Source organism: Nannospalax galili, unplaced genomic scaffold (assembly GCF_000622305.1).
Source record: "Nannospalax galili isolate Female #2095 unplaced genomic scaffold, S.galili_v1.0 scaffold498, whole genome shotgun sequence".
Taxonomy (NCBI): Eukaryota; Metazoa; Chordata; class Mammalia; order Rodentia; family Spalacidae; genus Nannospalax; species Nannospalax galili.
The window spans coordinates 2,335,178-2,346,820 of NW_008342032.1; the positions used below are offsets into that span (position 1 = coordinate 2,335,178).

Consider the following 11,643-nt stretch of genomic DNA (forward strand, 5'->3'; position numbering starts at 1 on the left):
GCCCAAACTAGGAGTAGAGAACAGCGGGGGAGATGGAAGGGTGAATGTGGCTTAGGGAGTCAAAGCAGAGGGCTGCGCTATAGACTTACACGAAGAGGTCTGAGGATGGGAGTGCAGGCTAGGAGAGTTCTAAAATATTTTTTTTAAATGTGTAACTCTAATGTACAAAGGGTTGATTTCCTTGGCAAGGTTATTCTGTTAAGGGTGGATTAGAACTAACTAGGAAGTCATTTTTCTTTTAAAGACTTTAAAAAAAATTTTTTTATTTGGGGCTGGAGAGGTGGCTCAGCGGTTAAGAACACTGGTTGTTCTTGCGGAAGACCTGAGTTTGAATCCCAGCACCCACATGGCAGCTAACAACTGTCCGTAACTCCAGTTCCAAGGGATCTGACGGCCTCTTCTGTCCTCCGCAGGCATTGCAGGTCACGGGTGCACTTACCTACATGCAGGCAATACACGCATACACATAACATTTTTAAAAATTAAGAAAAATTTTGTATATTATTTTTATTTTTTATGTGTATGCGTGTATTGCCTGCATGTATGTGAGTGCACCTGTGTCATGCAGTGCCGCGGAGGTCCGAAGAGGGCTTCAGATTCCCCTGGAACTGGAGTTAAGGACAGTTCGTAGCTACCATGTGCGTGCTGGGAATTGAACCTGGGTCCTCTGCAAGAGCAGTCAGTGCTCTTTCCTAACCACTGAACCATCTCCCCAGCCCCTAAGACTTATTTTTATTTGCGCGCGCGTGCACATCTGTGTGTGTGTGTGTGTGTGTGTGTGGTGGTATGAATAAGAAATGTCAGCACGTCATTGGGGGCAGGCTTTGAGAGTTTTTAACCTTGTCCTGCTTGTGCTTTGTCTTCTCTGTTTCATGTCTATGGTTGAAGGTGTGAGTTCTCAGCTTTTGGCTCTAGCTGCCGTGCCTTCCTGCCATGATGGACTCTTATCCCTCTGTAACCACAAGCCCAAATAAACTCTTCCTTCTGTTAGTTGCCTTTGTCACGATATTTTATCACAGCAACAGAAAAGTGACTAATAGAGTGTACATGCATGCAGGTGCCTGTGGAGGCCAGAAGAAGGCATCAGCTCTCCTGGAGCTTGAGTAAAAGGTGATTGTGAGCCTCTCTTGAGATGCTGAGAACCGAACTCTGGTCCTTTGCAAGAGCAGGAAGTGGTCTTAACTGTTGAACCATCTCTTCAGCCTCGGTTCCAGGAAGTCTTAATATTAGGAAAAAAATTATGGTCCCTGTATGGCCTTTAAAAATTTATCATATCCTTCATTATGAAGAATGTGAAGCTTTGTAGCTAGAAACACTATGTTTAAAATGAGCTCCTGTTTTTTCCTGCTAAGGGACTGGAATTTTTTTCACTTTTCCCCTGTTAAGCAGATATATTATGCCTGCTGTGTACCAGGTACGTTTTCTGTGTTGATCTCTAGTCTTTACAGCAGTCCTTTGAAATAAGATAACCCCATTTTACAGATGGAAGCCTTGTATACTAGAGGACATCTGCATGCTCTGGGCGAGTCCATAAGGCGGTATAGTTGAGCTGTGTTCCTCCGACTGGGCCCCATATGCTCCTCAAGCCCACCTTCGTCTTGGTCTGCTTGTGATGGAGACGGTACTGTTTCCCCTATTGCCTGCTGCTTACCAGGAAGGCCAGCACATTTCCCCACTTGTATGTTTTGCCTTTGTGGGGACTGTTTCCAGGGCCTAAATTCAACACTTGCCTACTAAGCCCTGAAATGAGGTAGAGTAGTGTCCTTAGAGAGCTGATTATGGAGAGGACATGAACTCTGAGGTTGGAGAGAGGTTTCAGGTTGTGTCTCCACCATTTTATTTTATGGCCCAGGCTATTCTAGCCAAATTTCTCATGATCTCAGAACTTAAAATTTCTTCACATGCAAAATGGGTCTATTCCTTCTACACTGTGGGAAGAATGAGAAACAATGTGGCAGACACATGAAAGTGCTTAGCACATTGTAGGTGCTTAGCCATACATCTGGCCTTCTGACTTGGGCTTCTAGGGTTGAGAAGCTGCCCAGAGTAATGGTTAAGAGTATGTAGTCTGGACCAGGCTAAATGGTACATGCTGCAATCCAGCATTATAGGAGGTTAAGGCAGGAGGATTATGGATTTGAGGCCAGCCTGAGATATAGTTAAGAGATCCTATCTTAAAATAAGCAAGCAAGCTAACAAAATGCCAAATGTGGAATAAACTTCTTGTGTTCAATCCTGGTCCTGAAAGTTATCAGCCATGTTATTGGGCACAACTTCATTGCTTTCCCTGCCTAAGTATTCTCCATCTTCAGAATGGGTACAGTAGCTCCTACCTCCTAAAGTAAGCAATTTTAAAGAGACAAATACAAATTGTAAAGAGGTCAAGTTGAAGTGGTCCCCTTAGGTGACATTTTAGTTCTGCCTTACTATGACATGATGTGCCTTCTTGGAATTTATGAAAGTTCTTTTTTCCTGTCCAAGTTAAAAGAATTTCCTGTTACTTGTACTTAATGTCAGTAGAGACATTTGCCATCATATTTTTACTAGAAATACAGATTATCATAAAATTACCATTTCAATCTAAGAAAGTGAATTATCTAAATCTGTAAAGGACATTTTCTTTCTGTGTGTAGAAAATACTTAAAGTTTTTTTGTAGAAGTAATAAAACCAAAACTTAGTTGTAGTATCTAATAGTTCATGTTCTAGGTGAAAATATTGAAAGTATAACCTGTTCTCTATTAGGAGAGATGATTTCTTGGAGGTGACTGACCCTTCTGTCTCAACTTTGAATTTGTCTGGTTGTGTGCAAGTTCATTTTTTCCCGTTAAGGTGACAGGAATAAGGTAGAGCTATAGTATATGAGCCCATCAGGAAGAAAACAGCCTTGGAATCCACCAAAGGTCTAGAAGTCAAATCTGACTCAGGCCCATGGGTAGTGTGTGGTGGCACTGCGTCTGCATCATCATTCTGAAGTCTGTACCGATGTCCTGTGACTAATAGGTTCCATCTGTCTGGGCCACTGCTCTGGAGTACTATTTCTTTGCAGTATTGTGATGCTGCAAAGAGAGAAAGCTTTCCCTTTTGTTGGTTGAAAGCTTTCCTTGTAATTAGCAAAACGAGCATGCCCCTTATTTAGAGAGAGACTGGAAAAGCGGCTAGAGTCGATTGTACACGACCACTTTGGAAAATACTTTGACTTTACTTAGAGGAGTGGCATGTGGGGTCCCCAAGCCCAGCTATCCTGCCCTAGATATATACTCTGCAGAAACTTGCCTTTGTGCACCAGGCTCAAATGACAGTATTATTCATCATAGCAAATATTTGAAAAAAAATCCCAAGATGCTTAGCAATAGAGTAGAGCTGAGAATTGCGAGTCCATTCACACAGTGGAAACCATAATGGTGATAAAAATGAATGAACTGTAGCCACATGAATCAACAAGGATGAATCTCAGAATTAAAGCTTAGGAAAGAAGTCTCAGAAGAATACATCCAATATGGTTTTCTTTACATTAGGCTTAAATTCGGCAAAACACAATAACATTGAGAATACATATGTGGTAAAACTGTAAAGAGGAACAAGTGAGTTGTTGATTCAGAACTCAGGCTAGTGGCGCATCTCAGTGGTCAGGGAGGTAGTGAGGGATGAGCAGAGGAAATGTATTCAGGAAGTGCTTACAAACACAGGGCCTCTAAAAAAACCCACGACAGACACCAGTAAGGTATTAGGTAACTTTGAGTGTTTTCTTTATTCTTTAAGTTAGCATGTATTATTATAGTAGTTAGCACTGCATGAGCAATTACCTCAAAACTTTCAAATTAAACAACAAGTATAGTCTGATGCAGTTTCTGTGTGTGGGTCAGGGATTTGGGAACAGGCTAGATGGCTGGTTTTGACTTGGGGTCATGAAATGCCAGTCAGGATTGACTGGTGCTGAAGGATCTGCTTCTAGGGTGGCTGATTTGCATGACTGTTGTAGGCTGCAGTTTCTCACCGGTTATTGGGAAGTAGCCTTTACCTGTGTAACTCTCTAGAACTGCTTTGTATGTGGGGGCATGGGGTGGGGAAGGGGCACATGTAACAAAGCATACACCAGGAAGTCAGGACAACTCTGGTGTTGGTCCCCTCTTCACCTTGTGTGAGGCAGGGTCTCTTTGTTCACTCTGCATATGCCAGGCTAGCTGCTGGCCTGTGAGCTTCCAGAGCGTCTCTTTTCCCCACCCCCTATCTTGCCATAGGAGCACTGGCATTATAGATGTGTGTGGCAACTGGCTTTATTACATGGCTTCTGGGGGATTTGAATTCAGGTCCTCATGTTTGCATGGAAAGCACTTTACCAACTGAGCTGTCTCCCCAGCCCCTGTAATACGAGCTTCTTCATGACATGGCAACCAGCTTCCCGCCAAAGACAGAATGACATATAAGCTGTAGTCTCTTCACCTAACCTTTGAATCGCTTTGGCATTTGGCAGTATTATAGTGTTTACTCACAGCAGCCTTATTCAGTGTGGAGGGGGGCTAACTATGCAAATCCAGGAATGCTGGGAGGTGGGGTTCACTGGGGGCCATTTTGGAGGCTGGCTGTCACAGTTATGCTCTTTTTAAATATATTTCAAATACTAACTTTTTGGAGACAAACTAAATTGGTAGGTTCATTATTCTACAGTAATGATATAGCCATCCATTTTAAATGGAAATTCCTGCAAATAATGTGTTACCACTAAGTTCGGAGTAGGAAAATGTCAGTGATATGAAACCAAGCACCTGAGTGGCATGAGCCTGCCAGGCTTGTGCATGTCTATTGGGCAGTGGCCGGGAGGATAAGGGTTGAACTTCCCTGATGTCTGCCAGACTATACGATGTGTAGATGGGATTATATGTACCTAGATTTCATTCTGTCTGCCTCTACATCTGGCAAAAATCTGGGACTTTTGATTTTGAAGTGAATTCTCTAGAACAAGAGTGGTCATGATACTAAAATCCTTGCCCATACTGCACCTTCTCTCAAGAACATCTTTAATGAGAATGCAGAATTAGTCTACTCTTCTCTTCCCAACTCAACTGAGAGTGAAGCTAGAAGTGACCAAGTCAGAACAGGCGTATTTTGCTTAAAAATTCATGCAGCAATTGCGTTGTACTGCATGCTTTATTATTAACAACTTTAAAATTGTTAATTCATTTGCTTAACCTTCCCTTACCAACATATTTGAGTAAGATTGATGTTTCTAGAAAATGCATTATGTATTTTTCCCTTACTTTTTTGTAGTTGCTTGGTGAGTATTCTTGGGGGGCCCAACTGCCCCATTTTGTGAGGCAGAGTCACGTGTCTCCCTTGTGAATTCCAACATCCTTGGAAAGGTGTTCTAACAGGCGGGTGAGGAAGCAGCCAGAGGGGGTAGTCTCTTCTTCCTCAAGTTGAAAAGTGGGGAGACAGGACTGCAAGTCCTCCTGCTCTCATCACAAGTGCTGGCACACATTAAGCATCCATATCTCCAAACTATGTGCAGAAGCTTGGTGCTTGGCAGAGGCCCTTTTGGCTGTCATGTAGACAGCCTGCGTTCTCTTCTCTAGATTTGGTGTGGCTTTTGTCTTCATTTGTGGAACTGTGCCCATGCCTTTATATTGTATTACAGGGTCCATTTTGTGGAAAGGAAAGTCCTCACCAGTAAGGGATAATGTCTTTTGGTTATGGCAAAGATAAAAATCACCAGCAGTCCATTGTGATGCTTGTTTTTCACTCCACTGGACCAACTGCACTCTTCTGGGAAAGAGAAAAATGTGTATAAAACGCCAAAATACAGGAAGGGTTATTGTGTCTACGAGGGAAGTATAATTATTAGTAGTGAATATAGTAACTGTAATAACCATAGATGAATGGCACTGTTAGGAGTGATCATGAATGTCTTCTCTTAGAGAACTTGCTGTAGCATACACCGTGTCTGTGGAAGTGCTCAGGTAGAAGTGCTGTGTGGTCCTTTGACTCTGGTTCTGCTTTGCAGGAGAGCATCAGGTGGAGACAGCGCATCCTGTGTAGTGATACTGGGGTCACAGAATTTAAGTAGGAATTTCATTTCTCTAGTTTTCTACTTGAAGGTCCTTGTCAGAGATCATCTTTGACACTTAGTGCTTTCTGAAGAAGGCAATAAACTCACTCACCCTCAGGGCTCAGGGGAGAATCAGATGACTAGAGAAGGCCAAAGAAGAAGGTCCTGTGGTAGCTTCTGAATGACTTTAGGCCAGAATGCAATCTTGCAGTGTAACATGTAGTTGAGCTAAGCACAGATCGGATCTGAATACCTTTGCCTGAAATGATTTCAGGAAGTTTAGCAGTTTCAGTGTGGTTTTTTAACTTATGAGTATGGTCTCAGAAATTCAAGATCAGAGGGAGCTTCGTGTTCTACAACTTCAGTTTTGCCTGAGTTTGGGCTGATTTTTTGATGTTTGGACTGTTCTACTGTGTTGAAATTTTTCGTGAATGAAGAGAAACTCAAGGCGCTAATAATACATGAAAGACCTGAAGGACTGCATGATGGCTATAATTAATAATGTGAGTTGGAAATTTGCTAAGAGAGGAGATTGCAAGAGTTCTTACCACAAATAAGAAGGTAACTAGTAGCCAGGAGTGGGTATTTTACCTGTAACCCTAGCACTCTGAAGACAGACTAGGAGAGCGCAGAGTTCAAAGCCAGCCTGGGCTTCTTAGCCAGACATGACTCAAAATAAACAACAAAAGAAGGTAATTAGGTATATGAAATGATGGGTATGTTAATTAGCTTGATTGTAGTAATATTTTCTCAATTTATTTGTATATTAGGACATCATTTTATATACCCTAAATACAGGTACATTTTGTCAATCATATCTTAATAAAACCAGGGAGAGGAAGGAAAAAGAAAGAAACTTACTGAGAGGTCCTTGTATTTCAAGAATTCTTTGAGCGGGTGAGGCTGATGGCATTTCCCTTAGTCAACATGTGGTGATTTTCCCTGTTTTCACTTTTCCCCTTGTTTTAAAAATAAGTTGTAGCATATTTAGTCTAGAGGCTTGCCTTATGTTAAGTGTTCTTACATTAACTTAGTAAAATTCCCTGTTAACATGTAGCTATGCTGCCTCTTGCAGGGTGAAGGCAGCATGAGAGGCCCCTGAAGTGCCTTTGGGTAGACTGAGCCATTTGGTTTTGATTAGAAGAGAGCCACCCACTTGGAAGGTGAGTGAAGATTTGTATGAAGCTTTTTACTGTAAAAAAAATTTGAAGCCTACTGAGGTGTTAAAAGCATGTATAATGGGGCTGGAGAGATGGCTCAGTGGTTAAGAGCGCTCTTGCAGAGGACCCAGGTTTGGTTCCCAGCACCCACATGACGGTTAACAACTGCCTGTAACTCCATTTCAAGGGACCAGATGCTGTTTTCTGACCTCCTTAGGCATTGCATGACATGGGTACACTTACCCACATGCAGGCTATACATACAAAAGAAAAAAAAAAGCATGTATGAGTTCTATGTGTCTAGTACCTGGATTTGAAAGTTGTTAACATTTTTGTTTTTGTTTTTGTTTTTGTTTTTCTGAAACAAATGGAAATAGGTTGTGAACATGATGTCATTTTCTCCTAAGGAAATGCCTAGAGGCATTTTAGAACATTCCGTAAATTATGTGATACCAAGTCATTTAAATAAACTATTTTGTGTAAGAGGCTAACTTTGAGATAATGTCCCTTAATAGTTATAGAAATAAAGTCATATTAAAAGATTTTTAAACAGAGATTTACTCAGTGGGAAGATGAGCAGTATGAATTAGGTGAAAAGGAGAACCATCTGAATATAAAGGCATGGAGATAGCCTCTGTCAGAGAGGGGCGCCGTGCTCTCTTTGGCTTGCTGTCTGCCTGTCTGCTCCGGTGGCTGATGTTTGGTGGTTGGGTGAGTGGGTCAGATGATGACCCTTACCTTCCTTCGGATCAAAATTCATAAAGAAACCAGTCTTTGTGCTCTAATGTGATCAAAAGTTTTAATTGAGTTTTTTAAAAATCTAAATGTAGAATATGGAGAAATGGGGCTGGAGAGATGGCTCAGTGGTTAAGAACACTGGCTGCTCTTCCAGAGGACCCAGGTTTGGTTCCTGGCACCCACATGGCGGCTAACAACTCTATAACTCCAGTTCCAGGTGATCTGATGCCCTCTTCTGATCTCCATGGGCATTGCACCACATGGGTACACCTACATACATGCAGGCAATATACTCATACACATAAAATAAAAATAATAAAATATTTAAGAAAAAGAATGTGTGAAGAGTATGAGTGATAATGTGAAATGGAGGTTTAGTATATTAAAATCAACATTAGAAAAACTAAAAACGATCCCTAGTTTTGAAACTTGACTACTTAAGTTAAAATTTTACATAAAATCTAAAAAATGTGTTAGATAATGATTATAGTTATAGATCATTATACATCATGGCTAATTACATAAACTGTTATCTGCAGTTTGTGTAGGGTAGCTGCTAACTCTTCTGAATTCCAGGCTTCTTCTAGGTACACGTATTATAAACTGCCTTGACTTTTAGCAACATAAATTAGTTTTTTCTGGTGTGTGTGTGTATGTGTGTGTGTGTGTGTGTGTGTGTGTGTGTCTTTTTCATGGAGCAAAAGGGCAGGACTGTGATTTGCATGGATTTGCTGCCCCAAGGCCGTGATCTATTAGAGTCCTGCATTGTTGCATATAGTAGAACATGTTCATTTTCATTGCTATCAAACATTCCCTTGTGTGGGGATACCATGATTTATTTATTCTAGTAGGTGTGGATAATTTTTAAGGGGTTTACGTTCCAGACCACCCTCCATCAGAAATGGTTTTATTCTTTTCTGGCTCCAATGAAGTAGTCCTTAGTTATCCAGAGTCTGCCTAGCTTCTGCTGTATACGGAGAAGTCCAGACATGTGAAGTCCAGACATGTGATGGGAAATGCAGGCACAGGTGGGAGAGCTGTGTGTGGTCCTGCAGTGGCTCCTGCCATTCTTCCTGTGACTCTCTGTGCCCCTTCTCCCTTGCTTCTCTGCTGGCTGTGGTATCTGTCCTTCTCTGCCGCTGTCACTCTGCCCTATTTCCAGGGAGACCGCAGAAGCTTTCAGACAGGCTAGCAATGACTAGTTAAAGCTCATTAGGTGCTTACATTAGGTATTAAATAAGATGCAAAGAACTGACGGTTGTGGCTTTGCACTTGAAGAGTCCGTATCATGGTTGTGGAGTCACATTATGGACAAGGGTCAGATCCTTGGAAACTAGTTGTAATGTAGAATTCAGGGCAATAACTTAAAAGGCTTGTATAGACTAGGCTGGTAACAGGACTAAAATTAATAGGCAATAATGGGCACTGTGATCTATCATATACCTTCTGGCCAAATTTTGACCCAACAAAATGAGTCTGGCTTAACTTAGCAAGTCTGTCAAAAATGTATTGTTTAAGGCCTCGAGTATTCATTATAAGAAAGTATTCTGCCAGGTGTGGTGTTGTATACCTTTGACTGTAGCACTCGGGAGGCAGATCTCTGTGAGATTGAGGCCATCTAGTCTACATAGTTCTAGGCCAACTGGGGCTACAGGGAGACCCTGTCTAAAACAAACAAACAAGAAAGTAGTCCCCATGGGTTTTTTGGAGCCAAATTCTGCTTTTGTAAATAAAGTTTTATTAAAATACAACCATGAGGATTTGTTTACACAATATACTATATAACATTAAAGTTGAATAGTTGCAGAAGAAACCTGGTAAGTAGTTACAACAATGACCATATGACTCAAAGACTAAACTACTTGTCATCTGGCCCTTTTCAAAAAGTTTTCCTATTCCTGTTTTACTTCATAAAAGCAAGGATAAAGTAAGAATAACCTCCTCTGTCATCATATAACAATCTGAACTCATCAAATTTGTTCATTCATCTAATAAATTTAGAGTACCTGCTGTATTTTTTGCATGAAATGATAATAACTGAAGGTTCGTGCTCTTAGGACGGTTTTAAGAGGCTTTTATGAATTTCAGATTCTACTCTAGGTGTGTGTTTTCTACTGGTCATGGCAGAAGCATAGTATGGAAATAATAGCAATTCCTCAATTTAAAAAAACATGTCAACTACCTTCATTAATTTTATAAATTTGATATATACTGACTGTTCTTAATCTAGTGACTGGCTCAGTTAAGACAGCATGTAGTATTATGTACATTACAACCCTACAGCCTTGAAGAAGGAAGGTCCTCATTGCATTCAGGTGGTGACTCTAGCCTGCGTGAGGGCAGCCCTGACTGGAGAGGGGCAGAGGAGCTTTTGAAGTGCTTATCATAGCAAGCCAAGTAGGATTCTAATCTTGTGCTAGTTAATCATAGCAAACCTCAGGAAAGAACAGCAAAGCAAGATAATAAAGCTTGGAATGTAGTAGAACAAATCAATCTATGTTGGTATGGTTATCTGTTTGCTTGCTCAAGGTCATTTGCATATTGTAGCTGTAACTATTTAGCTGTGTGTCAATTCAAAGGTGTGAAAAAGCATGAAGCTCTCTGACCTTGTAGCTCACGTTTGGAGCTACCACAAGTCAAGTGAAATGTATTTGCTCTGTCTTGAAGGAGGAGCATGGGTGAGCACCATACCAGGATTTTCCTCAGAGATCTTAGGCCTTTGAAGGAAGCACGGAGAGGGATTGTTATTATAATTGTTAGCTAGTGCAGTGAATGGTTTAGTGAGTGTAATTTGATCGGCTATTGATTTGTTTTGTTGCCAAACTTGCTAAATAAATGTTTAGGTATACTTAGTTGTCTTTAGGAGCTGTGGTTGGCTATGGTTTGTCTCCCAGAGGTTCATGTACTAGAGACTTGTCTTGAAGGTAGAGGAGGTGAGTCCCAGTGGAGGGTGGTTAGGCCATTTGGGTGCTGCACTCAACAGGAATTAATGTGGGTTTTGAGGGATCCTGGTTAGTTCCTTGAGGATGAGGTGCTGTAGGGAGCCTGCTGCTTCCTTACCTCTCTCTTCTGCTGCTCACCATTCTGTGCATGCTGTCGCCATTGTTGCCATCATTCTACTCAAGGCCCTGGCTGTAGCTGAGCAGTGTTGGTGCCGTGCTCTTGAACCTCCAGATCTGTGTGCTACAGAACCCTGTGGTAAAAGTAATCTCCTCTCCCCCTCTCTTATCACCCAGGCTGGCTCTGAACTTCTGATATTCCTGTCTCAACATCCTCAGTAGCTGGGATGCAGGCCTAAACTACCAGGCACAGCTTAGAAGTGACATTTTCTAAAGCAAATTTGCTGATAGGTGAAATCACATGTTCTGTGGCACTAGAAAAGCAACCTTCTGTTCTACATAATATGGAGTTATCTTGCCAAGAACACCAGCCTTAGGAGAGTTGATCTGTCAAGGCAATTTAGTTAAATTTTACTTTGTCAGTCTCTCAAGTTTTATTTTCAAAAAGGAGAAAGTACTGGAGTTCAGATAAATGTAGCTTAATAGACTAAAAGGTGATTTAGAAAGTATCAGGATGGTTCTTTTGGTGGTTGTGACAGAAAACCCAATTCAAACTACTTTTACTGAAGCAGCTTCTTTTTTTAAAAAAAATATTTATGTATTTATTTTATTTTATTTTATTTATTTTATTTTATTTTATAT

General features: G+C 41.1%; 1 protein-coding gene across 16 annotated transcripts in view; it reads left to right on the top strand.

Moving 5' to 3' along the window:
* Sgms1 (sphingomyelin synthase 1) overlaps positions 1–11,643 on the top strand; it is a 323,387-nt gene that overhangs the window by 36,998 nt on the left and 274,746 nt on the right. For 14 of the 16 annotated variants that reach the window (XM_029565807.1, XM_029565796.1, XM_029565809.1 and 11 more), the window contains exon 2: positions 7,120–7,207. The exons of the other annotated variants lie outside the window; for them this stretch is intronic. The gene's annotated coding sequence lies outside the window, so the exon portion shown is untranslated. The remainder of the gene's footprint in view (positions 1–7,119; positions 7,208–11,643) is intronic. 16 annotated transcript variants of the gene reach the window in all.